Source organism: Nicotiana sylvestris, chromosome 11, assembly GCF_000393655.2.
Source record: "Nicotiana sylvestris chromosome 11, ASM39365v2, whole genome shotgun sequence".
Classification (NCBI taxonomy): domain Eukaryota; kingdom Viridiplantae; phylum Streptophyta; class Magnoliopsida; order Solanales; family Solanaceae; genus Nicotiana; species Nicotiana sylvestris.
This window is the reverse complement of record NC_091067.1, coordinates 94,072,386-94,097,458: the sequence shown is the minus strand read 5'-3', so window position 1 is coordinate 94,097,458 and position 25,073 is coordinate 94,072,386.

The window sequence follows — 25,073 nt, the reverse complement described above, 5'->3', positions numbered from 1 at the left end:
GACTTGGTGCAGGATGATTTAGAAAAGGTGAAGGTGATTCAGGAGAGGCTTCGTACAACGCAGTCGAGACAGAAGATCTATGCTGATAGGAAGGTTCGGGATGTGTCCTACATGGTTGACGAGAAGGTTCTGCTGAAGGTTTCACCCATGAAGGGTGTCATGAGATTTGGGAAGAAAGGTAAATTGAGTCCTCGGTTCATTGGGCTTTTTGAGGTTCTTCGGAGGATTGGGGAGGTGGCTTATGAGCTTGCTTTGCCACCCATCTTGTTGAGTGTACATCCGGTATTTCATGTTTCTATGCTCCAGAAGTATATTGGGGACCCGTCTCATGTTCTGGATTTCAGCACGGTTTAGTTGGATGGTGATTTGACTTATGATGTAGAGCCAGCAGCTATTTTGGAGCGCCAGGTTCGAAAGTTGAGGTCAAAGGATATAGCTTCAGTGAAAGTGCAGCGGAGAGGTCGGCCCGTAGAGGAGGCTACCTGGGAGAGCGAGTGGGATATGCGGAGCAGATATCCTCACCTATTTGAGGCTTTAGGTATGTTTATTGACTCGTTCAAGGACGAACGCTTGTTTAAGTTGGGGAGGATGTGACGACCCGGCCAGTCGTCTCATGAGTTACCGCTCTATTTCCCCTATTTTTGCTTCTTTAGGCTTTGTTATCCGTGTTTTGTGGTATCGGGTTGGTCGGATCGAATCCTGAATGATTTTGGTAAGGTTTGAGACACTTAGTCTCTTTGGAGTGAGTTTAGGTTGGAAAAGTCAACCGGATGTTGATTTGTATTTTAGAGGGCTCGGATGTGAGTTCCGATGGTTCAGTTAGCTTTGGGAGGTGATTTGGGACTTAGGAGCGTGACCAGAATGGGTTTTGGAGATTTGGAGTAGATTTAGGCTCGAATTGGCGAAGTTGGTATTTTGGCAATTTTCGGTCGATAGGTGAGATTTTGATATAGGGGTCGGAATGGAATTCAGAGAGTTGCAGTAGTTCCGTTGTGTCATTTGGGATGTGTGTGCAAACTTTTAGGTCATTCGGACGTGGTTTGGTTGGGTTTTTGATTAAAAGCGTAATTAAGAAGATTTTAGAATTCTTAGGCTTGAATCTGATGCGAATTTGGTGTTTTGATGTTGTTTTGAGCGTTTCGAAGGTTGGAACAAGTTCGAACGAGGTTATCGGATATGTTGGTATGTTTGGTTGAGGTCCCGGGGGCCTCGGGTGAGTTTCGGATGGTCAATCAGACCATTTCATGTTTTGGAGAGTTTCAGATTTTGGAGCTTCAGCTGTTGTAGAGTTTTCCTCTTCGCGATTGCGTAGAGGGTCTCGCGATCGCGTAGTGCTTTTGAGGGGGCAGCCCAGTTTGTTCTATGTGTTCGCAAAGGTAGAGTTGCGATCGCATAAGGTGGCGAGTTTGTTGATCGCGAACGCGTGGATAAGGTCGCATTCGCGTAGAGTTAAGTGGACCAAGGGTTTTGACTTGGAGTTTGTTCTTTGTGAATGTGGTCCCATGTCTGTGATCGCGTAGAGTAGAATGCATGAGCATCGCATTTGCGTGGTACTTTACGCGTTCGCATAGGGTTAATTGTAGGTTCTGATAATTTTTGCTTCGCGATCGTGAAGGATATCCCGCGATCGCGATGTAGGATTTCAGGCCTGGGCAGAAGGTTTAAATAGTCGTCTTGTCCGCGATTTTGAGGTTTATTTCTTCCATTGTTGGTCATTTTTGGAGCTTTTTGAAGAAGATTGAAGAGCGATTCAAGGGGAATCACTTGGAGGTAAGATTCTTGGACTTAAAACTCGATTCTAGTGTGAAATCTACCTAATAAATCATGGAATCTAAGCCTAAAAATTGAAGAACTAGGGCTTGAAATTGGAGACCTAGAAATTGGAATTTGAGGGGTTATTTGTGGATGGATTTTGATGCTTTTGGTATGTATGAACTCGTGGGGGGATGAGGAACCCATTGATGTAAAAAATTTTAAATTCTGAGACGTGGGCCCGGGGGTCGGGTTTTGCTAATTTCGGGATTTGTGTCATATATTGATTATTTTCACTTGGGCTTCGTTCCCTTAGCATATTTTGACACCGTGATTCTGATTTTGGATAGATTCGACGCGAAGGGAGGCCGATTTGAGGGGCAAAGGCATCGCAAGCTAGAGATTTGATCGGATTGAGGTGAGTAATGATTGTAAATAATGTTCTGAGGGTATAATCGTACAAATGGTATCGCCAAATCTTCATGGCATGAACAATAGCTACTAACTCAAGGTCGTGGACATGATAGTTCTTCAGTTGTCTGGATGCGTAGGCAATTACCCTACGGTCCTACATTAACACCGCGCTGAGACCAATCCGCAATGCATCACAAGAAATAGTATAAGACCCCGAACATGTAGGCAATACCAATACTGGGGTTGTAATCAAAGTTGACTTGAGCTTTTGAAAGCTCTCCTCACACTTCTCTGTCCACCTGAAAGGAGCACACTTCTGGGTCAGCCTAGTCATAGGTGCTGCAATAGATGAGAAACCTTCTAGAAATCGACGGTAATATCCTGCCAAACTAAGGAAACTCCAGATCTCCGTAGCTGAGGAAGGTCTGGGATGACTCTACACTGCTTCCACCTTCTTCAGATCTACCTTGATCCCCTCACTCGACACTATGTGACCCAAAAATGCCACTAAATCTATCCAAAACTCACACTTTGAGAATTTTGAATATAACTTCTTTTCTCTCAAGGTCTGAAGCATAGTCCTCAGGTGCTGCTCATATCCTCCCGACTCCGGGAGTACACCAGAATGTCGTCAATAAATACAATGACAAACGAGTCATGATAAGGCCAAAATACACTGTGCATCAAATGCATAAATACTGCTGGGGCCTTGGTCAACCCAAATGACATCACAAGGAACTCATAATAACCATACCGAGTCCTGAAAATAGTCTTGTTTGGCTCTCGAATCTTCAACTGATGATAACCTGAATGTAAGTCAATCTTGGAAATCACTCTGGCACCCTGTAACTGATCAAATAAGTCATCAATACGAGGCAATGGATACTTGTTCTTCACTGTAACTTTGTTCAACTAGCGATAATCAATACACATACGCATAAAACCATCCTTCTTCTTCACAAAACAAGATTGGGGCACCCCAAGATGACACACTGGGTTGAATGAAGCCCTTATCAAGTAATTCATGTAACTGTTCCTTCAACTCCTTTAACTCAGAAAAAGCCATACGATATGAAGGAATAGATATGGGCTGAGTGCCCGGTAACAAATCAATACTAAAGTCGATATCTCTGTCAGGTGGCATGCCCAAAAAATCAGTTGGAAATACATCAGGGAAATCCCTTACTACTAGGACTAACTCAACTGTAGGGGTATCAATACTGACATCCTTTATGTAAGTTAGATACATGTCACACCCCTTCTCAACCATCTGTTGAGCTTTAAGAAATGAAATAACTTTGCTAGAGTGTAATCTAAGGTACCCCTCCACTCTAACCGTGGTAAACCTGGAAAGGTCAGCGTCACGGTCTTGGCATGACAATCAAGAATAGCATAATGGGGCAACAACCAGTCGATGCCCAAGATAATATCAAAATCTATCATACTGAGCAATAATAAATCTGCTCTAGTCTCAAAACCACTAAGAACAACCAAATACGACCGATACATGCGGTCAAGAACAATAAAATCTCCCATGGGTGTAGACACATAAACAAGAGAACTCAAAGAATCACGAGATACATGCAAATATAGGGCAAAATAAGATGACACATAGGAATAAGTGGAGCCTGGATCAAATAAAACTGACGCATCTCTATGACAGACTGGAACAATACCTATAATGACAGAGTCAGACGCAACTACCTCTGTACGACAAGAAGAGCATAACATCTGGCATGGCCTCCCCCTCTAGGGTGACCTCTACCTCCCCGACCTCCACCTCGAGCTGGCTGAGCAGGTGGAGTGGCAGCTTGTACTGTAATCAAAGCCTAAGGGCTTAGTGGAGCACACAATGCCTGAGAAGTATGTGGAGGTGCCCCCCTCCTATGTTTGGGGCAATCCCTCGCCATATGGCGAGTGTCACCACACTCAACAAGCTCTCGGATGGCATGGATGTTGTGGCTGGCTCGGGTCAGATCTGCTGGACTGACCGCTGAAAGCACTCCGTACATGAAGTACACTAGATACTGGCGGTGCATAATAAGGCTCATAAGGCCTAGGAGTAGCCGAAATACCACTGGAGGCTGGAAGTGCTAAATGAACAAGGCGACTCACATACCCTTACTATGGCGAACTGTAGTTGGGCCACAAGTACCAGTATAAGTGCCAGACTCTTGAGACCTCTTGGCCTCCCTATCCTCTCTCTCCCGAGCAAGCATGCCCTCTAATATCCTAGCAATACTGACAACCTGCTAGTACGAGATATCCATCCCCAACTCTCGGTCCATATTAATCTTGATGTTGGGATGAAGCCCCTCAATAAATCGTGTACCCTCTCTCGAACAGTAGCAGCAAAGGGTGGTGTATGCCTATCCAAATTAATGAAGTGAACCGCTTACTCTGATACAGTTATAGCACCCTAGAACAACTTCTCAAACTCCGTGCGCCAAACATCCCTAAGATACTGGGGAACATACTCTCCCCAGAACATATCCGAGAACTGAGTTCATAAAAGTGAAGCTACCTCAGTTGGAGTACCAACTCATAAGCATGCCACCACTGATAGCTGCTCCTCTAAGTTGGAATGTAGTGAAAGAAACCGCAGTCAACTCTGCTACGCCTATAGTACGGAGGATACGGTGGCACTCCTTAAGAAAACCCTAGGCATCCTCTGACGCTAAACCACTGAAAGTAGGAGGGTGGTACTTCTTATACCTCTCAAGCCTACGATGCTCCTCTTCAGAAACTGCTGCCCTACCCTCGGGCTGAACTGAGGCTACTAGCAGCACCGGTATAACTGCTGAAATCTAATCGACCTAAACTTGCTGATCTGGGGTGCGGGCAGCAAGAGTTTGTGTTCCTCCCCCGGCCTGAGATATGGCAAGAGCAAGGGGAATCAACCCTACTTGAGTTAGAGTACTGAACATGCTCAGGAACTGTGCAAGGGTCTCCTGAAGAACTGGTACAGTAACAGGCGTCTCAGTGCTTGCGCTCCGACTAGAGATATTGGTGGCTCCTCTATAGCAGCCCATTCGGGTGCTCTGTCTGCATCACGTGGACGTCCTCGACCTCTACCCCGGCCTCTGGCAGCTCTAGTTGGGGGCGTAGGTGCCTGGTCATCTAATCCGGTTGTATGTGTCCTCACCATCTGTGAGAGAATAGAAGACAAAAATTTAGAATTTCGAAGTCAATAATTTCGAACGACAAGGAAATCAAAAAAAGTGAAATTTTCCTAATAGTTCCATATATTCCTGAAGATAACTACAGACATCTCCATACCAATCCACGAGACTCTACTAAACCTACTTGTGACTTATGACACCTATGAACCTAGAGCTCTGATACCAACTTATCACGACCCAATCCTCCCTCTGTGAGATGTCGTGACGACACCTAGTCTCTACGACTAGGTAAGGCTAACATTTGTGGAATAATAAAAATGAGCATAAATTCTAATAACTAACTACCAAAGATAGTTAAATAACTTATATAAATACCGCTCGGCATGTACAATAACCAACACTCGAATACACACAGATTTTTCCCCAAGATCCGGAACATCATAAGTCACAAGCTTCTATGAATTTGTCGAGTTGTTTCTATACATCAGTACCTAGAAGAAGTAAAGGAGGAACAATACAAAAAGGATAGAGGGGGACTCCGAGGTCTGCGGATGCGGGCAGATGTACCTTAAACTCTCTAGAGCAGCAGCAAGTACACAACTGATAGCGAGGCTGGTAGGAGGTACCTGGATCTACACACAAAATATGTGTAGAAGAGTAGCATGAGTACACCACAACAGTACCCAGTAAGTGCCAAGCCTAACCTTGTTCAAGTAGTGATGAGGCCAGGTCAGGGCCCTACTGGTTTATATAAAAATAAGGTAGAGCATAAATATTGCAGTGTAATAAGACTAGAATTTAACAAAAAGGAAATCACAGAAGAATAATCGTACAATACACATGAATAATACAAAAGGGGATCTCCCTAGATACCACATCGTAGTCCCAAAAGTAAATATGCAGGGGGATCTACTGAGATACCATCTCATAGTCCCAAAATAAATATACATGGGGATCTCCTGGGATACCGTCCCAAAGTAAATATGCATGGGGATCTCCTGGGATAACGTCCCGTAGTCCCAAAGTAAATATGCAGCTCAAAACAATGGAAATAACAGATACAACAAGACAATCCTACAGTTTAGGCCAAGTACACATCAAGAAAAAAGCAGGAAGACCACTAAGCATGCTGCACAAAGATCAGATAAGCATTTAAGATACGTAGACATGTGAAACTAGGCTAAACAGGATAAATACATATGCTAGTATAATTCAATTAAGTTGAAACAGATTATTATCCATTAAATATCAAATTTTACAACAAATAGCCCGTGTACACAATCGTCACCTCACGTACACGGTGCTCCCATATCACAACAGTACCAAATCCTAAGGGGAGTTCCCCCACACAAGGTTAGGCAAGCTGCTTACCTCGAATCAAGCTCAATCAACTGGTAACAATGCCTTTTCCATGATTATTCAACTTTGAATGGCCAAAATCTAGCCAAAAGCAATTGCATACCATAAATATAACTATAAGAAACTAATCTAATTAATAAAATCAAGGCTTAAGCAAGAAATTAGAAAATCGCCCCAGAAAGTTGACCCGGGCCCACGTCTCGGAATCAGGTAAAAGTTACAAAATATGAATACTCATTCACTCACGAGTTCACTCGTACTAAAATTATCCAAATCCGATGTCAAAATTCCAATCAAAACTCAAAAATTTAGTTGAAGAACTTCTTTCATTTTTTCCAAAGTTTTCAACACAAATCCAAAATTAAAGGATAGAATTAATGATATATTTGTGGGATATAACCAAAAATAAGTGTAGAATCATTACCCAATCGATGTCTCTAAAAATCCCTCAAAATCCCATCCAAAACCGAGCTCTCTATCTCAAGTTTCGATAAAAATGGCCAAACCCTTGATTTTGAAATGTTTAATACTGTTTAGACATTCCTTCTTCGCGAACGCGAAAGAACCCCCGCGTTCGTGAAGAGAAACTTACTCTAGCCTAGAAATCCTTCATCGTGAACGGAAAGGTCACTCAACTCGACCCTATGCGAATGCGGGACCAATATCGTGAACGCGTAGGCAAAAGGGCCTGGGGACCTAGTTGGCCAATTCCTCTACACAAACGTGGGACCTCCATCGCGAAAGCGTAGACCAACTACCTTAGTGCTTCATGAATGCGGGACCTCCATCACAAACGGGAATCACAAAATCCCACCTGCCTCAAGTTCCTCTTCGCGAACGCGAGACTCCCATCGCGAACGCGAAGAAGGAAACCAGAACCGGAGAACACCAGAAAATCCGCAATCTTTCCTAAGTCCAAAATGATCTGTTAATCACCAGAAATCAACCCGAGGCCCCCGAGACCTAAACCAAACATACCTACCAGTCCTAACTATGCAAAATCAGTTAGATTGATGTTCGTGTAGCTCAATTTCTTCTATTTGTTGATGAATCATCATTGCATGCATCCGATTGAGATTTTTCCCAAATTGTTGGTTGACGAAGAACCCAGGTTCCTCAGTGATTAGAATCAACAAAAAAATCAAAGAAGGGCGTGGTCGATGAGAGAACTTCCACTGTGATACTATGTCGAAATTATAGATATGGACTAAGCTTTGTATTTCCTCTAATGGAGGATTCAGTAGCTTCGAGAAATGAGAGTTGTAGAGAGTCTCTGACTATGATAATGAAAATTTAAGTCTTGTATTAAGTATTGTTTAGCTATATACAAGTGTACATCTAAGATACAGGTGGAAAAAAGAACTTTACTAACTAATCAATCTCCGCAAACAAAACTGCTAACATACTATACTAGCTAACACTAACTAATGATGTGCTTACTCAGCTCAATTACAATATAATTATAGTTTTAATAGTTTCAAATTTTACAAGTGAAACTCTATGAGAGTTCCACCTATGGAATTCGAAACCCCATGACAATGCTATTTTTCAATTATATGGATAAAAAGTGGCTATTTTTTAATTAAAATTAAATAGGGGTAATACTTAGATCCAATCTATGAAGCCGATTGAGTTTGATGCCACATATAAAGATGGAAAAATCTGAAACTACGATGGACATTGTCTTGGGTGCCCGTAATAGTAGATCGAGGTTAATTTTCCTACTCTTTGAAATTATTCTGTAGGTACCTAGGATCCTGTTTTGGGTGTTCTTAATAGCGGAAACTTCAAATTTTAATTTTTGTTATCTGAGTCAATTGTACACGTGTTGAGAGCACATATGGTTCACTCTGTTGTCATAACAGACTTGTCTCATGCAGGGCTGACCGAAGGAGGAGGCCATCAATTATAAGGCCAAGGCGTTATGCCCCAATTTTTTAGGGGCCCCATTTCCCAGTATGTGTATATGCTTCTCATTTTTCCCTTCTTACAATTGCATATTCTTTTTTATTCTTTCAAGCATTGTGGCAAGCAATTTAGGTGGTGAAATTATATTTTGATATAAAGTTATCAAATTCAAGAATCAAGATCTATTAATCTAATTTTCTATTGTCTTTTTCCAGTTTAAAATTTCTTATTTTTATATTTTTACTTCACAAGTATATACTGTCTTTTGAATTTTTCTTACCTAATATCAATAATGTCTCAAGAATATTAAATGAATTGGTTGTATATTATAAATTGAGAAGAAATTATTAGAAGAAATTAATTATTAAAAACAAATTAACAACTCTGCATCTCAAGAGATAGACAAAGAAACTTCTTACATATATTTGTGTGTGCAAGTGTGCGTGTGAGGGTGCGCTTAACTTATTTAATAACTAAAGGTCTATTATTAAAGTTTGCCTTTAGGCCACAAAATGTGTTGAGCCTCCCCTGGTCTCATGCTTTTAAGGACAAGTCGAGGATGCTTAAAGAATCTAGGCGACTTACTTCAACCATAGTGATGAGCCTTACATTGCTATTGAGAGGCCATAGTAACATTATGCTTTGTCTATTTGATTGTGTTGCAACACAATTTAGTCTAAGTACGTCATTTATTTTGCTCCATGAAATGGGATTAGGTTTAGTGACGTCTCTCTCTCTCTCTTTCTTTTTCTCCATGAAATGGGATTGGTTTAGTGACGTCTATATATATATATATATATATATATATATATATATATATATATATATTGAATATGTAGGTAGTTTTAAGGATACATGGATTAAATTAACACAAAGCGATAAATTAAATTGCAATTGAAATAGAATATGATAAAGTAAATTCAAACCACACAAATTAAATAGTTACAACCTTGGGGGTGAGCCACACTTGAATTGGATGCAATTTGATCAGCCAGGATGCATAAGAATAAGAGCTTAAAGAAAAAAATTAACAATTTGGAATGCGTGTTACAACGTGATTTACAAGTAATTAAACCCCCTTTATATAGCAGAGAGTCCTACTTTAGGTACAATTCTATAAAAGGTAAAAATCTCATGATTTGCTGATTTGCCGGTTCCTTATTGATACGTGCTGAGATTCCTACCGTAATATCTGACCGATCACGGATATTTCAGCCTTTTGTTATTTCGGTCTTCTATTGGTTACACTAACAATGTTTCCTCGAGCTCGTTCAGGGTCAGGGTCGATTTCGAGGTCATGGACTCAATGCTTCAAGGACGGATATTTTGATCTCAGGTTCTGGCCCGGTGGGATCGGAGGTCGATCTTTAGTCCCTCATGTTCCGAGCTCGATATACCATGTAGTAGACAAGTCCGATTTCTACCGTATAAAGATAGTCCCCTCGTTTTTTGGAGAGTAGACTATGAGAAATGATATGAGCTTTCGATTCTCACCTCAATACCCCACGTTAGAAATGATAAAACGAACGAAAAGTCTCGTCAGTTACGTCTTAATGGAATTAAATGCTTGTCAGTTGATGGTTAGCCATTGTCGCGCCTTTTTTTCTCAAGAAAGTAGGCTACAACATGTGACAACTCTTTTAAAAGAAGGTATTAAAAGAGGAGAGTCGTCACCTAACGATTTTTAAGGTGTGTTAATGCGCCTGTTTGCAAATAACTCTGTTTGACTAGTCAATGCCATCAAAGATCAGGTCAGGGCTCAAATTACCTCAAAGAGAAGGTATTAGGCACTCTTTGACGTCTACAACTGTGGATCCCGACCAAACTTTAGACTATGTGGATTACGTAATTAGGTTAGGTGATCAAATAAACAAAAGAAAAAATATATTAGAAAAAAATCATAGAGTCTTATTATAGCACATGGGAATTGGTATTAATCCTTAATGGTTACTAGGGTACAGATACAAGTATGTAAAGGAAAGAAAAGAAGGGGAGGGGGTGGAGGGAGAGATTCTAAGTTTTTAGCCTAAAGGATCACCCCGTGCAACATAAATAATACTTCACAAACTTCCTTAAGATAGCGGATTGATCATATTATTCAACGGGAACAGACTATCATCTCCTGCTACCCAATTACTATGTTGAAGTTGTTACGTAAAGGCGCTCTAATTCAATTCTAAACCTTATCATGTGTGTGCACTACCCGACCCATGCCTATGGTCCAGGAGGCTTTGAACCTCTATTTGGGTAGTTCTAGACTTACTTAGGTTGCTCAAAAATGATAAAACTAAGCGACATTCAAAACAGATAGGAATTCACAAAAGACAATTAAAGGCTCAAGTTAACCTCCACACATAACAACAAAAGAATGCAAGTAGATTTTCATGTTATGCAGTAGACAATTTTAGAACTAAGGCGTATTATAGTCGTGAGTCTTATAGGAATGGCTTCTAGATGATTCGATTTTTAGCAATGTACAGGCAACTGATTTGCAGATTACATACCTATAGGCATGATTTCTAGATTGTTTGTGCAAAGAGGCAGTGAAACAATCCCAGAATCATGAATTACCAACACTGATTTTATAGACAAGTTTCTTAGGTAGGTGGCAGCGTCCTAGAGGAAGGATATCTAGTAGTTGACAATTGAAATTTATTTTATAACTTTATCCCTATAGGCATGTTATCTAAGCGAAACAGTACAATCGATATGGAGCAGCTGGTTAAATTATCAATCTTTATAGCCATGGTATCGATATTATCAAAGTTATTGTCTGGTTGCATCCTATAGGCATATTATCTAAGAGTGCATAGAAGTAAGCATGCTAGCAAATGAAAAGATCCATGAATAGCAAGGAAACTGAATCATGCTTACAAAATTTAAACAACATTAGCATATAGAGCACACATGTCATAGACAACAAAAAGGAAAATAGTTAAAATTGTAAAAGGCAAGGACACTAACCAATAGCAAAGTTAAATGATCAAAAGAGTGCAGAGTTTAGAATATTGGTAGTTATTCAGTAGCAGCAATTTAAAGAGAACCCCAAATCCTCGATGCTTCTAGGTTCAAAAGAGCCTCAAGAGGGCTCCATGCAGTGCTTGCACCGGAGGAGGTTGTTTTGATAGTATTATGACCTTGGCTTTCAGCCAGCCAAAAAATTCAACGATTTCAGAAGATATTCGAGTGTATCAAAAGTAGTGAACGAGTGAAAGAAGAGAATAGTGAGAGTAATAGTAGTAATTAGGTGTCTAAAGGGAAAATTGGGGAGGGGTTATATAGTGGCACAAATCGAACAAACAAATATGGAAAATATATAATCAAACACAAATAAGGAAAGAAAAATATCACATGCAATTAATAATAGAACCGGTAAAAGAAAAATAGAAATTTCAAACCCTAGTTGAGTCCAATGGCCATGAATATGGTCGAAAAGGCAAGAATCATTCATTATAGAGTATATATAGATGAAACATCGGCCAGATCTTCACAAAATTGGAGCCAAATCAGGCCCGTCTTAACAGGTCACATTTACTAAAGTTAGGTAAATACTAATTAACACCATGAACGTGTGAGTGGTAGCAGAATAAGGCAAGAGAATCACGAAGGGATTTCATAATGGGGCCGGATTCAAAGAGGATTGAGAGATACGTCAACTAGGGTTTATGAAGAAGAAGAAGAAGAAGAGAGGACAAAGAGAATAGAGGCAGCTGAAGTGGGGAAATAATATTAGGATTTGGATGAGGGGTCGTCTTTCTGAGCCGAGGGTCTATCGAAAACAGTCTCTCTGCCCTATCGGGGCAGGGGTAAGGTCTGCATACACATTACCCTCCCATGACCCCACTATGTGAGATTTTACTGGGTAGTTATTGTTGATTTGAATGAGGGGATATAAGGAAAGTGGGGGAATTATTATGGGTCGTTGATCATTTGAGATCAACGGCCAGGATCGAAATAGGGGTGGGGCGAGTTGTTTAAAACGGGTCGTGACCGGATTTAAAAGGGGTTGCTTGGTTTGGTCTACAAAACGGTTTAATGGAAATGGGCCAGCTGCTTTGGGCCTGGTTTGGTCCGAAATTAGCCTAAAATGGGCTAAGAATTAAATACACGAAATTGTTTAAATAAAAATAATTAAAAAATAATAAAATATTACGTATGCCATAAAATGACTGAAAATAATAAATTAACATTATAAAAAAATGTAAAAATGTCTTTTTAGCATGAATAATGTAATAATTGTTATTATGCATAACATATAGGCTATTATTGTAAAATTATGTAAATATACAAATATAATTATATGAAACGAATACTAAAAATATTATGAAACATATATGTGGATTCAAATACTAATTTTGGTTGATTAAGTCATTATAAAATAATTTACGGGATAATTAATAAATATTTAAATAATTTAAATGCAAGAAAATTAATTTTAAAGATCTAAAAATTATGAAAAATTATTAAAATATCTGTATAAATCTTGTAAATTGAATGATGATGCAGAATGACATTCTGAAAATATATATACTAATTGGGAAAATTTAAGGGCAAAATTGGGTATCAACAGCTGCCCCTCTTTACCCGAGAATGATAAAAGAGTTATCGGGTAAAGAAAATAATGACCAATTTTGGCCGAATTGAGTGGGGAATGATGTGATTTGAAAAAATGGGGACCGAACCCTGGTTCTTGAGTTGCCTACATATCCCTGGTATTACGAGAATCAGGTCGTGTGTAGTTCTAGATCCAACAGCGAACAAAACAGATGGAGTTGTTATAAGAATGGTCGTATGTTTCGAAGAGGTTCTTTTAGGTAGGATGTCACACCTCCCTTTTTACCACCCGATGGGGGTATATAAGGGAGTTTCTCCAATTAAAGTGACATTATTCGAAATGAGATTATTTTTTCAGAGTCAACACTTGGGATAAGTTATTCTTTGGTGTCCCAAGTCACCGATTTATTTTTAAATCCCAAATCGAGGAAATTTTCAACTTTATTTAAAAGTTTGCGAACCAGAAATTCAAGATAAGGAATTCTGTTAACCCGAGAGAAGATGTTAGGCATTCCCAGGTTCCGTGGTTCTAGCACAGTCGCTTAGCGATTTATACTTGGCTTAAATTGTTTAACTACTCATTTTTAGGACCTATGTGTAATTATCTCTTTAACCGCTTTTAATTAAGAAATTAACCAGAAAACGAGTCACGCGTACGTGTACTCATTCCGTTTGGCGCGTCAAGAATCATGTCATGCGTATATGTCCACAATTAATCACGCTTTATTAATTATTAAAAAAGTTTTGGTCGAAGTTGCGCGAACGCATACCTCGATTTATTTTGAAAGTCGTAAATATGTCACGCGAACGTGTACACAATCACGATGATAGATTAAGTCACGCCAAAATATTTTCTAAGAATATTCATTTTTAGAAATCGTAATCATTTCACACGAACGTGTACATAATCACGATAATAAATTCAAAATGCGCCTAAAGGATCATCTGCCCTGATGTGGTCGGCCAAAGCATGCTCCTAGCGATATAACAAGTGATAAAACAATAAATGAAAGGAATAAAATATTTAAATCCCAGATTCACGTTACCAAACCGTACACAGCCCATATGCGCTAGAATACCAATCTTTATCTTTCTCTTCACTTCATGAATTTGCTGATCAAAAGTTATTCTTACTACAGATCCACAAAGTTTAGATTAAAAATTTGCTTATAAGGCATAACTCTAAATGAGACCGGGACATTTTTATAGGGTTAAAAGAGAAACTCTTAAAAACAATTACTCAAATCTATAAAACAATTGAAAACTACTACGTAGAATATCTTTTGAAAAAATAAATAAATTAAAAAACGAAAATAAAAAAATGAAAAAATAAAAACAAAAACTAGATTTAAATATATACGTATATTCAACAGAAAGGTGCCAAGAAAACAACAAGAACCAAAATGAAACTAAGAGCATCAATAGTGATCTCAATGACTCAAAATGGCACTCTGAACAAATATCAAATTCTAGCAACATAGAAAATAATAGTAAAAATAATACATAGTAGAAGAATAGACCTCAGAAGCAAAAAAAAATTCAAATGAAATATGTCTGGATGTACAAATGAGTTAATGTCGCACACAAAACATCCATAAGAAAATAGCAGTGTAGCCCGAGCAGAAGCCGCAATAGAACTACGAACGGACTCTCAACTTGAACTCCAGCGTCTCAGTTTCAATCCATTTTTGTATCAATTTTTCTTTTGATGTAAGACTAGAGAGTCGATTTCCACAGAGATAGATGTCTCTAACAATTAAGTCATATAATAGGATAGAGGAAATAATAGCAGCGCCAAAGATCTGCACTAAACAGAAGATGGCGAGTGAGAAAGAATCGCCATCCAAGAATTTGATTCTTAAAGTCAATAGAATAGATCGATGACAACTCTTCAAGGTTGTATTCAAAGGTAAAGAAACGTTGGAAGTAGGTCTCTATCTGCAGATTGCGGCTGCTGCTTCTTTTCTTATATTAGGTCTTTTTTCCCCCTAGCTTAAGGATTTAGGCATTATTTTATAGGGATAGGAATTAGGTTAGGTCAAATGGGGAATGGGTATGGGCTAAATGTTTTGGGCCATCCGAAATTGGGCTTTTTTCCCTTCAAATTTCATACTCTTTCTTCTAAAACAAGACCAAAAATATTACACCGTTTACTAATTAATCCTACTTAAATAAAATAACAATTAAAATAAAACTAACCATTAAAACAAACCTATTTTTGGTATTTTTCAAATATCATACTAAAAGATAAAAAATGGAAAAATCATTAAAATAATATTCCTGGAACTATTTTTGTATTTTTGAATTTTATGTAAGGTAGACAAATTAAAAGTAAATAGATAAAAATATTAATTAGCTAAATAAGAGAAAATATTTTTGTAATTTTAATTTTTGTGATAAAATAAAGTAAGAGAGAGCGATACTAAACCTAAACTAAATATTTACACTAAAATGTGTAAAATCTTGGGGAGGGTCAAATATTACATGTCTACAGCTGCCCCTCTTTGACTGGAAATGCGAAGAGTTTTCAAACAAAGAACGACGAGATAGGTTTTTTGACCCGACCCTTATTTAGGGAGAACAAAAACTAAGAGAAACGAGAATGTGATCGAGCCCTGGTATCTGAGCTGACTACATATTCTTGGCTATAAAGGAATCAGACCACGTGTAGTTCAGAAAATGATGGAATAATGAGTTCGAGAGTCGAGTGAGGTCCCGTCGAGGTTCCGTTCCATGGTCCTGTTATTACATCAAATCAAAATAAAAAAGACTAACTAAACCTATTAGCTACGAGTTACAAGATTCCTATCTATAAATCTTCTGAAGCTTGATCTTGAGTTTTGGCTGGTTCTTCATGCAGACTCTGATCTGAATCTTGATGCTTGTTAGCTGCGAACGCTGGTTCATTTTTCTTCAGCTCTTCGGATCAAGGCGAGACATGCAAAGCTTGTGACTTCAATCATGTCTAGAGCAGTCCGCATCTTTACTCCGCTTCTACACTTTAGAACTCACTTCTTTTTTCTTGTTTTTCTTTCCTTTTATTTGAATCGAGATTTCTTCTTTTGGTTGCCTCGAAACTTATGCCTCAAGGTAAAAACCTACTCAGGCACAAAACAAAGAAACGAACGAAATTTTTCTGCTCCAGTTTTCGCTAGGAAAATTTCGTGAGTTATTGCAACAAAATCTAAACTATTTCTTTATTGAAAGCAATAAAATTGGGATTGTGTATCCCTGAGAAAAAGAGATTAGAGAGTGGAGACCCTACATCTAAAATGAAATCAAATGGGAATCGGAGGCCCTAAGTTGGGAAAGTTACCAGGTTATGCTGGAAAAATGACCGGGTTATATCGGAAAAGGTCCTCGGGTTATGCTGGGGAGGTCCACAGGTTATGCTAGGAGAGTCATCGTGTTATGCCGGAAAAGGTCCTTAGGTTATGCCGGGGACGTCCACGGGTTATGCCGGAAAAGGTCATCGGGTTATGCCGGAAATGGTCCTCGGGTTATGCCGGGGAGGTCCACGGGTTATGCCGGGAGAATCATCGGGTTATACCGGAAAAGGTCCTCGGGTTATGTTGGGGAGGTCCGCGGGTTATGCTGGGAAAGTCATCGGGTTATGCCGGAAAAGGTCCTTGGGTTATGCCGAGAAGGTCCACGGGTTATGCTGGGAGAGTCATCGGGTTATGCCGGAAAAGGTTCTCGGGTTATGCTGGGGAGGTCCACAGGTTATGCTGGGAATGTCATCGGGTTATACCGAAAAAGGTCCTCGGGTTATGCCGGGGAGGTCCACAGGTTATGCCGAGAAAGTTATTGGGTTATGCCAGAAAAGGTCCTCGGGCTATGCCGGGGAGGTCCATGGGTTATGATGGGAAAGGTCATCGGGTTATATCGAAAAAGGTCCTCGGGTTATGTCGGGAAGGTTCACGAGTTATGTCGGGAGAGTCATCGGGTTATGCCGGAAAAGGTCATCGGGTTATGCTGGGGAGGTCCACGGGTTATGCCGGGAAAGTCATCAGGTTATGCCAGAAAAGGTCCTCGGTTTATGCTGGGGAGGTCCTCGAGTTATGCTGGGAAAGTCATCGGGTTATGCTGGAAAAGGTCCTCGGGTTATGCCGGGGAAGTTCAAGGGTTATGTCGGGAAGGTTCACGGGTTATGTTGTGGAGGTCCACGGGTTATGCCGGAAAAGGTCCTCGGGTTATGCCGGGGAGGTCCACGGGTTATACCGGGAAAGTCATCGGGTTATGCCGGAAAGGTCCTCGGATTATGCGGGAAGGGTCATCAGGTTGTACCGGAAAAAGTCCACGAGTTATGCGGGGGATCAAATAGGGAGTGGTACCCTATACTCAAAAAGACTACCAGGTTATGCTAGCAACGACTAGGGAATGAGACCCTATGTTGGAAAAACGTAGCTAGAGATTGGGAACCCTAGGCTACCATGATTTTGAATTTTTCTTTTTTTTTTTCATTTTCATCATTTTTCTTCTTCTTCTTCTTTTAATTTCTGTGGCGACTCGGCCGGTCGTCTTAAGGATTTATGCCCCGATCCCCTATTAACTTCTTTCCCTGTGTTTATTTTCTGCTATTTTGATTTGCCGGGATGTTCGATTTTGAGTTTCGGAGAGTTTTGGGATACTTAGTCCCTAAATGAGAGCTTAAGTGTTGGAAAGCCATAGTGGGAACAGTGTGAAAACGGCCTTGGAATGGAAATTCAATAGTTTTGTTACTATGTTGGGTGATTTTGGGCTTAGGGGCGTGTTCGGATTGTGTTTTGGAGGTCCGTAGCTAATTTAGGCTTGAAATGCCGAAAGGTCGAATTTTGAAGTTTCTGGTTCGATAGTGAGATTTTGATCTGAGGGTCGGAATGGAATTCCGGAAGTTGGAGTAGCTTCGTAGTGTTGAATGTGACGTGTGTGCAAAATTTCAGGTCATTCGGACGAGGTTTGATAGACTTTTTGATCGAAAGCGTATTTTTAGAGTTTTGGGAATTTTAGGCTTGAATCCGTGGTTGATTTGTTGTTTTGATGTTGTTTTAGGTGTTTTAAGGATTGGTATAAGTTTGGACAGTGGTATTAGACTTGTTGGTGCCTTTGGTTGAGGTCTTGAGGGACTCGGGATGATTTCAGATGGTTGACGGAAGGATTTTGGAGTTTGGAGTTGCAGCTTCAGCTAGTTTTCTGTCATAACCACACTTGCGAGTGCGGGACCGCAGGTGTGGAGCCGCAGAAGCGGCATTTGGCATCACAAAAGTGGAAATGGGGAGGTTCAGCAGGAGCCGTAGAAGCGGTGGAATTTCCGCAGGAGCGGTACCGTATCTGCGGATTGGGAGTTGCAGATGCGAAAATCAGGCTGAGTTAGTGATTGTCGCAGATGCGACCATTGGTCCGCAAAAACGGGACAGCAGATGCGGTCCCAGGGCCGCAGATGCGGAAATCGCTTGGCAGAAACATATAAATACTTGCCTTCGCGAAATTTAGCTATTTTTTACCATATTTCAAACAGGAAGAAGCTTGGGAAGCACTTTATTTTCAGGGTAGTTCATTGGGGCAAGGTCCTTGGTCCCTAAACTCGTTATTGGAATAATTTTTATCAATTTAAGCATGAAAAATTAAGGAAAATCAATGGTAAATTGTGGGTCACGGCTTGACTAATTAGAGAACTTTGAGTGGTGATTTGAGGGACCAATTGAGGTCCGATTTTGGTACTTTTGGTATGACTGAACTCGTGAGAGTGTGAGGATTCTGGAAATGTAAATTTTACCCGATTCCAAGTCCTGAGCCCGAGGGGCATTTTGGTCATTTTACTTAATTTTACGTATTAGCTTAGAATTTAATTGTAAAATTAGTTACTTGAAGTATTATTTGCATTATGAAATTGAAGTGAATAGATTTGGGCCATTTGGAGTCGAGTACTCGTGGCAAGAGCGTGGTTTCGAATTTGATTTGAGCTGGTTCGAGGTAAGTGGCTTGCCTAACCTTGTGTGGGGGACCTTCCCCTTAAGATTTGGTTTATTTGGTAATTTAGATGCCTTGTACATGAGGAGACGAGTGCGTACTTGTGCTAGTTATTGGAAATCCGGTTTTTCATTAAGTAATTACTAGTATGTTTCCTTTCCTGTTTTTATTACTTGCACTATTAAGCCTGTTGTAAGCTTAGGAAAGCATGTCTAAGTGATTTAATTATTGTATTTGCTCCAACTGCCTTACCTAAATTCTGTGCAGCATGCTAGGCAAGAATTACTTGTTTGCCTTAATATGAAAATTGACATTTCTGAATATTCTTCCTGTTGATGTTGTTTATTTACATTGGGACCATCGATGTGGGATTCCGGTAGCTCCCCCTTGTCTGTTTACATTTGGACTATGGATGTGGAATTCCGGTAGATCCCCCTGCACAGTTATATGAAATTACAGGAATGTACCCGGTAGATTCCCCCCTGTACTGGTTATTTACATTTGGGACTACGGAACGGGATTCCGGTAGATCCCCCGGCACTATGAGTTGGACTACGGGACGGGATCCCGGGAGATCCATTGGATATGTATATTTGGGACAGGACGGTATCCTGGGAGATCCACGATTTCTATTTTGGTGTTGAGCCGTACTTCTTTATGTGCTTACCTTGTCTCTGTAATAGTTGTTGTTGCCCTTTTATATCTTATGTTACTTGTACTGCTGTGCTTATTTATATTGTTATGTTCTACACTATCGAACTTTATATTTTATTTAACCTCAGTAGGGCCCTGACCTTCCTCGTCGAGGTTAGGCTTGGCACTTACTGAGTACCGCTGTGGTGTACTCATGCCCTTTTTGCTCATATTTTTCATATGCAGATCCAGGTACTTCGACTCAGACTTACCATCCTTGAGGCGAGGCGACCTTTCGGAGACTTCGAGGTATATCTTCCGCGTTCGCAGACCGAGGAGTCTCCCTCCATTCTCTCATTGTAGTTACCGCCCTTCTGTATTTACTTTGTTTTGGACTATTCTAGAGTTAGAGCACTATGTAGTATCCTTAGCTTGTGATTCATGGGTTTCCGGGTTTTGGGAATATGTATTAGTTTTTGAGTATTAATGTCGTGTATGCCGAGCGACACTTTTAAATGCGGTTTTATTACTATATTTCTGTTTAAAATTGTTTTATTCCGCAAATTGGTTGTTTTCCACATTATTAGGCTTACCTAGTAGTAGGGAACTAGGTTTCATCATGATGGTTCACAGAGGGCGAACCAGGGTCGTGACAAGTTGGTATCAGAGCTCTAGGTTCATAGAAGTCATGAGTCACAAGCCGATTTATTAGAGTCTTGCTGATCGGTACGGAGACGTCTGTACTTATCTACGAGAGGCTATGTAACTGTTAGGAAAATTTCCACTTCATTTGATTTCCTTGTCGTGCAATATTTTGACATCACAATTCTAAACTTCTGTCTTCTATTCTCTCACATATGGTGAGGACACGCGCTACTCGAGATGATCAGGCACTCACGCCCCCTACTATAGCCATTAGAGGCTGGGGCTGGGATAGAGGCCGAGGATGCACACGTGGTGCAGCCAGAGCACCTGCGCGAGCTACCACCGAGGTACCACCAGCAGATCCAGCCGGAGCCTAGACACCTGATACGCCTACTACTACTCCAGCACTTCAGGAGACTCTGGCATAGTTCATGAGCATGTACACCACTTTGGCTCAGGAAGGGTTGTTTCCCCTTGCTGTAGCTACATCTCAAGCCAGGGGAGGAGCACAGACTCCCGTCGCCCTCACTCCTGAGCAGCGAGTGCATGTTGAGCAGGTCCCTAAGATTATTCCTGTACAACCTGTAGTCCGAGATCAGCCCGAGGACAGGGCAGCGACTTCCGAGGATGAGCAGCTGAGGCTTGAGAGGTTCAAGAAGTACAAGCCTCTTATATTTAGCGGTCTAGCATCGGATGATGCTCTAGGATCTATAGATGAGTGCTACTGCATTTTCCGTGCCATGGGTATATCAGGGTCGAGCAGGGTGTCCTTCACCACTTTCTAGCTTCGAGGGGTCGCCTATGAGTGGTGGCGCACCTACGAGTTAGACAGTCCGGAGGAGGCTGCTTCACTGACTTGGATTCAGTTTTCAGATCTGTTCCTGAGAGAGTATGTTCCTCAGAGCCCCAGGGACGCATGGTGTGAAGAGTTTGAGCATTTGCACTAGGGTGCTATGACTGTCTTAGAGTATGCTGTCTGTTATACTAGTTTGGCTAGGCATGCACCAACCTTGGTTTCTACTGTTTGCGAGAGGGTTCGCCGGTTTAATAAGGGCCTTATTCCCAGCATCAGGTCTAGAATGTCTCGTGAGTTGGAGATGGATATTTCTTATCAGCAGGTGGTGAGCATTGCTATGAGGATCGAGGGTATGCATGTTAGGGAGAGAGAGGAGAGGGAGGCCAAGAGGTCTCGAGAGTTAGGCCATTATTCTGGTGCCTGTGCCCCAGTTGCAGGTCGTCATGCTAGAGGTTATATGAGTCGCCCTATTCATTAAGCTCTTCCAGCAGCCAGTGGTATTCCAGCTCCTTCTAGGCCTCAGGAGCCTTATTATACACCTCTGATTTCTAGCGCGCCTCCTGCACGGGGTGCTTTCAGAGGTCAGTCCAGCAGACTTGGCCCGAGCCAGTCACAGCTGCCACGTCCTCCCAAAGCTTGTTTTGAGTGTGGTAACACATTCCATATGGTGAGTATTGCCCCAAACTTAGGAGGGGTGCACCTCTGTAGACTTCTCAGCCACAACGCACCCCGCAGAGTTCTCAGGCTATGGTTACAGCTCCAGTTGCTACCCCACTTGCTCAGCCAGCTAGAGGTGGAGGTCGAGAAGGTAAAGGTTTCCCTAGAGGGGGAGGCCAGGCTCTATACTATGCCTTACCTACCCGTACCGAGGTTGTTGCCTCCGATTCTGTCATCACAGGTATTATACTGGTTTGTCACAGAGATGCTTCGGTTCTATTCGATCCAGGTTGTACTTACTCTTATGTGTCTTCTTATTTTGCTCCGCACTTGGGTGTACCTCAGGATTCTTTGAGTTCCCTTGTTTATGTTTTTACTCATGTGGGAGATTCTCTTGTTGTGGACCACGTTTACTGGTCGTGTTTGGTTGCTCTTAGTGGTTTTGAGACCAGAGTTGATTTATTGTTGCTCCACATGGTAGATTTTGACATTATCTTGGGCATGGACTGGTTGTCGCCCCATTATATTATTCTTGATTGTCACGCCAAGACTGTGACGCTGGCTATGCTGGGTATACCGCCTGTTGAGTGGATGGGTACTTTAGATCACACTCCCAATAGAGTTATTTCTTTTCTTAAAGCTTAGCATATGGTTGAGAAGGGGTGTGACGCGTATTTAGCTTGTGTGAGAGATGTCCGTATAGATACCCCTTCAATTGATTCAGTCCCAGTAGTACGCGATTTTCTGGATGTGTTTCCAACTGATCTTCCGGGCATGCCGCCTGATAGAGATATTGATTTTGGCATTGATCTATTGCCGAGCACTCAGCCCATTTCTATTCCTCTGTATCGTATGGATCCTCCTGAGTTGAAGGAGTTGAAGGATCAGTTACAGGAATTGCTTGATAAGGGTTTTATTCGGCCCACTATATCACCTTGGGGTGCTCCTGTATTGTTTGTGAAGAAAAAGGATGGTTCTATGTGTATGTGTATTGATTATCACCAGTTGAACAAGGTTACAGTGAAGAATTGTTATCCTTTGTCTCGTATTGATGATCTGTTTGACTAGCTTCAGGGCGCACGAGTGTTTTCTAAGATTGACTTGTGCTAAGGTTATCATCAGTTGAAGATTCGGGAACTAGATATCCCAAAGACTGCTTTCAGGACTCCATATGGTCATTACGAGTTCCTTGTTATGTCATTTGGGTTGACCAATGCCCCATCAGCCTTTATGCATTTGATGCACAATGTGTTCCGGCAGTATCTTGACTCTTCGTCATTATCTTTATTGATGATATTCTGGTGTATTTCCGTAGTCGGGAAGATTATGAGCAGCACCTGAGGACTGTGCTTCAGACTCTGAGAGAGAAGAAGTTATATGCTAAATTCTCGAAATGTGAGTTTTGGTTGGATTCCGTGGAATTCTTAGGCCACGTGGTATCGAGTAAGGGTATTCAGGTGGATTTGAAGAAAATAGAGGTCGTGCAGAGTTGGCCCAGGCCATTCTCAGCTACAGAGATCCGCAATTTCCTTGGCTTGGCGGGCTACTACCGTCATTTTGTGGAGGGGTTCCTATGACCAGGTTGACCCTAGAAGGGTGCTCTGTTCCAGTGGACGGAGGAGTGTGAGGCGAGCTTTCAGAAGCTTAAGACAGCTTTGACTACAGCCCCAATTTTGATACTGCCTACAAGTTCGAGGTCTTATACGGTTTATTGTGATGCCTCAAGGATTGGCCTCGGAGCGGTGTTGATGCAGGACGGTAGGGTGATTGCCTACACGTCCAAACAGTTGAAGTTACATGAGAAGAATTATCTGGTCTACGACCTTGAGTTAGCTGTCATTGTTCACGCCTTGAAGATCTGGCGCCATTATTTATACGGTGTGCCTTGTGAGATTTATACTGAACACCGGAGCTTGCAGCACCTGTTCAAGCAAAAGGATCTAAATTTGTGCCAGAGGAGGTGGTTGGAGTTGCTAAAAGACTGTGATATCACTATTTTGTATCACCCGGGCAAGGCCAATGTGGTGGTCGATGCTTTGAGTCGTCGGGCGGAGAGTTTGGGGAGTTTGGCTTATTTACCAGCATTGGAAAGGCCTATGGCAATGGATATTCAGGCCTTAGCCTGCCAGTTTGTGAGATTGGATCTTTCGGATCCTAGTCGGGTTCTAGCTTGCGTGGTTTCTCGGTCTTCCTTATTTGATCATATCAGGGAGCGTCAGTATGATGACCCTTATTTGCTTGTCCTCAAGGACAAGGTTAAGCACGGTGATGCCAGAGATGTGACTTTTGGTGATGACAGTGTATTGAGGATGCAGGGTCAGATTTGTGTACCCAATGTTGATAGGCTTTGGGAGTTGATTCTGGAGGAGGCTCATAGCTTGCGGTATTCCATTCATCCGGGTGCCGCGAAGATGTATCAGGATTTGAGGCAGCACTACTGGTGGAGGTGGATGAAGAAAGATATAGTTGGATTTGTAGCTCGGTGCCTTAACTGTCAGCAGGTGAAGTATGAGCACCAAAGAACGAGTGGGTTGCTTCAACAGATAGAGATTCCAGAGTAGAAGTGGGAGTGGATCACCATGGACTTTGTAGTTGGGCTCCCACGGACTTTGAGAAAGTTTGATGCTGTTTGGATGATTTTGGATCGGTTGACCAAGTCCGCTCACTTCATCCCTATGTGTACTACTTATTCTTCGGAGCGGTTGGCAGAGATCTATATCCGGGAGATTGTCTGTCTGCATGGTATTCCAGTTTCCATCATTTCAGATAGAGGCACTCAGTTCACATCACAATTCTGGAGAGCCGTTCAGTATGAGTTGGGTACTCGGGTGGAGTTGAATATAATATTCCACCCTTAGACGGACGGACAGTCCAAGCGCACTATTCAGATTCTTGGGGGTATGCACTGTGCGTATGTGATTGAGTTTGGGGGTCTTGGGATCAGTTCTTTCCATTGGCGGAGTTTGCCTACAACAACAGCTATCAGTCCAGCATTCAGATGGCACCGTATGAGGCTTTATATGGTAGGCGGTGTAGATCTCCGGTAGGTTGGTTTGAGCCAGGTGAGGCTAGATTATTGGGCACAAAGTTGGTTTAGGATGCTTGGAAAAGGTCAAGGTGATTCAAGATAGACTCCATACAGCCCAGTCCAGACAGAAGAGTTATGCGAACCGGAAGGTTCGTGATGTTTCCTATATGGTTGGAGAGTGGGTTCTGCTTCGGGTTTCGCCTATGAAGGGTGTTATGAGATTCGGGAAGAAAGGAAAGTTGAGTCTGAGGTTTAT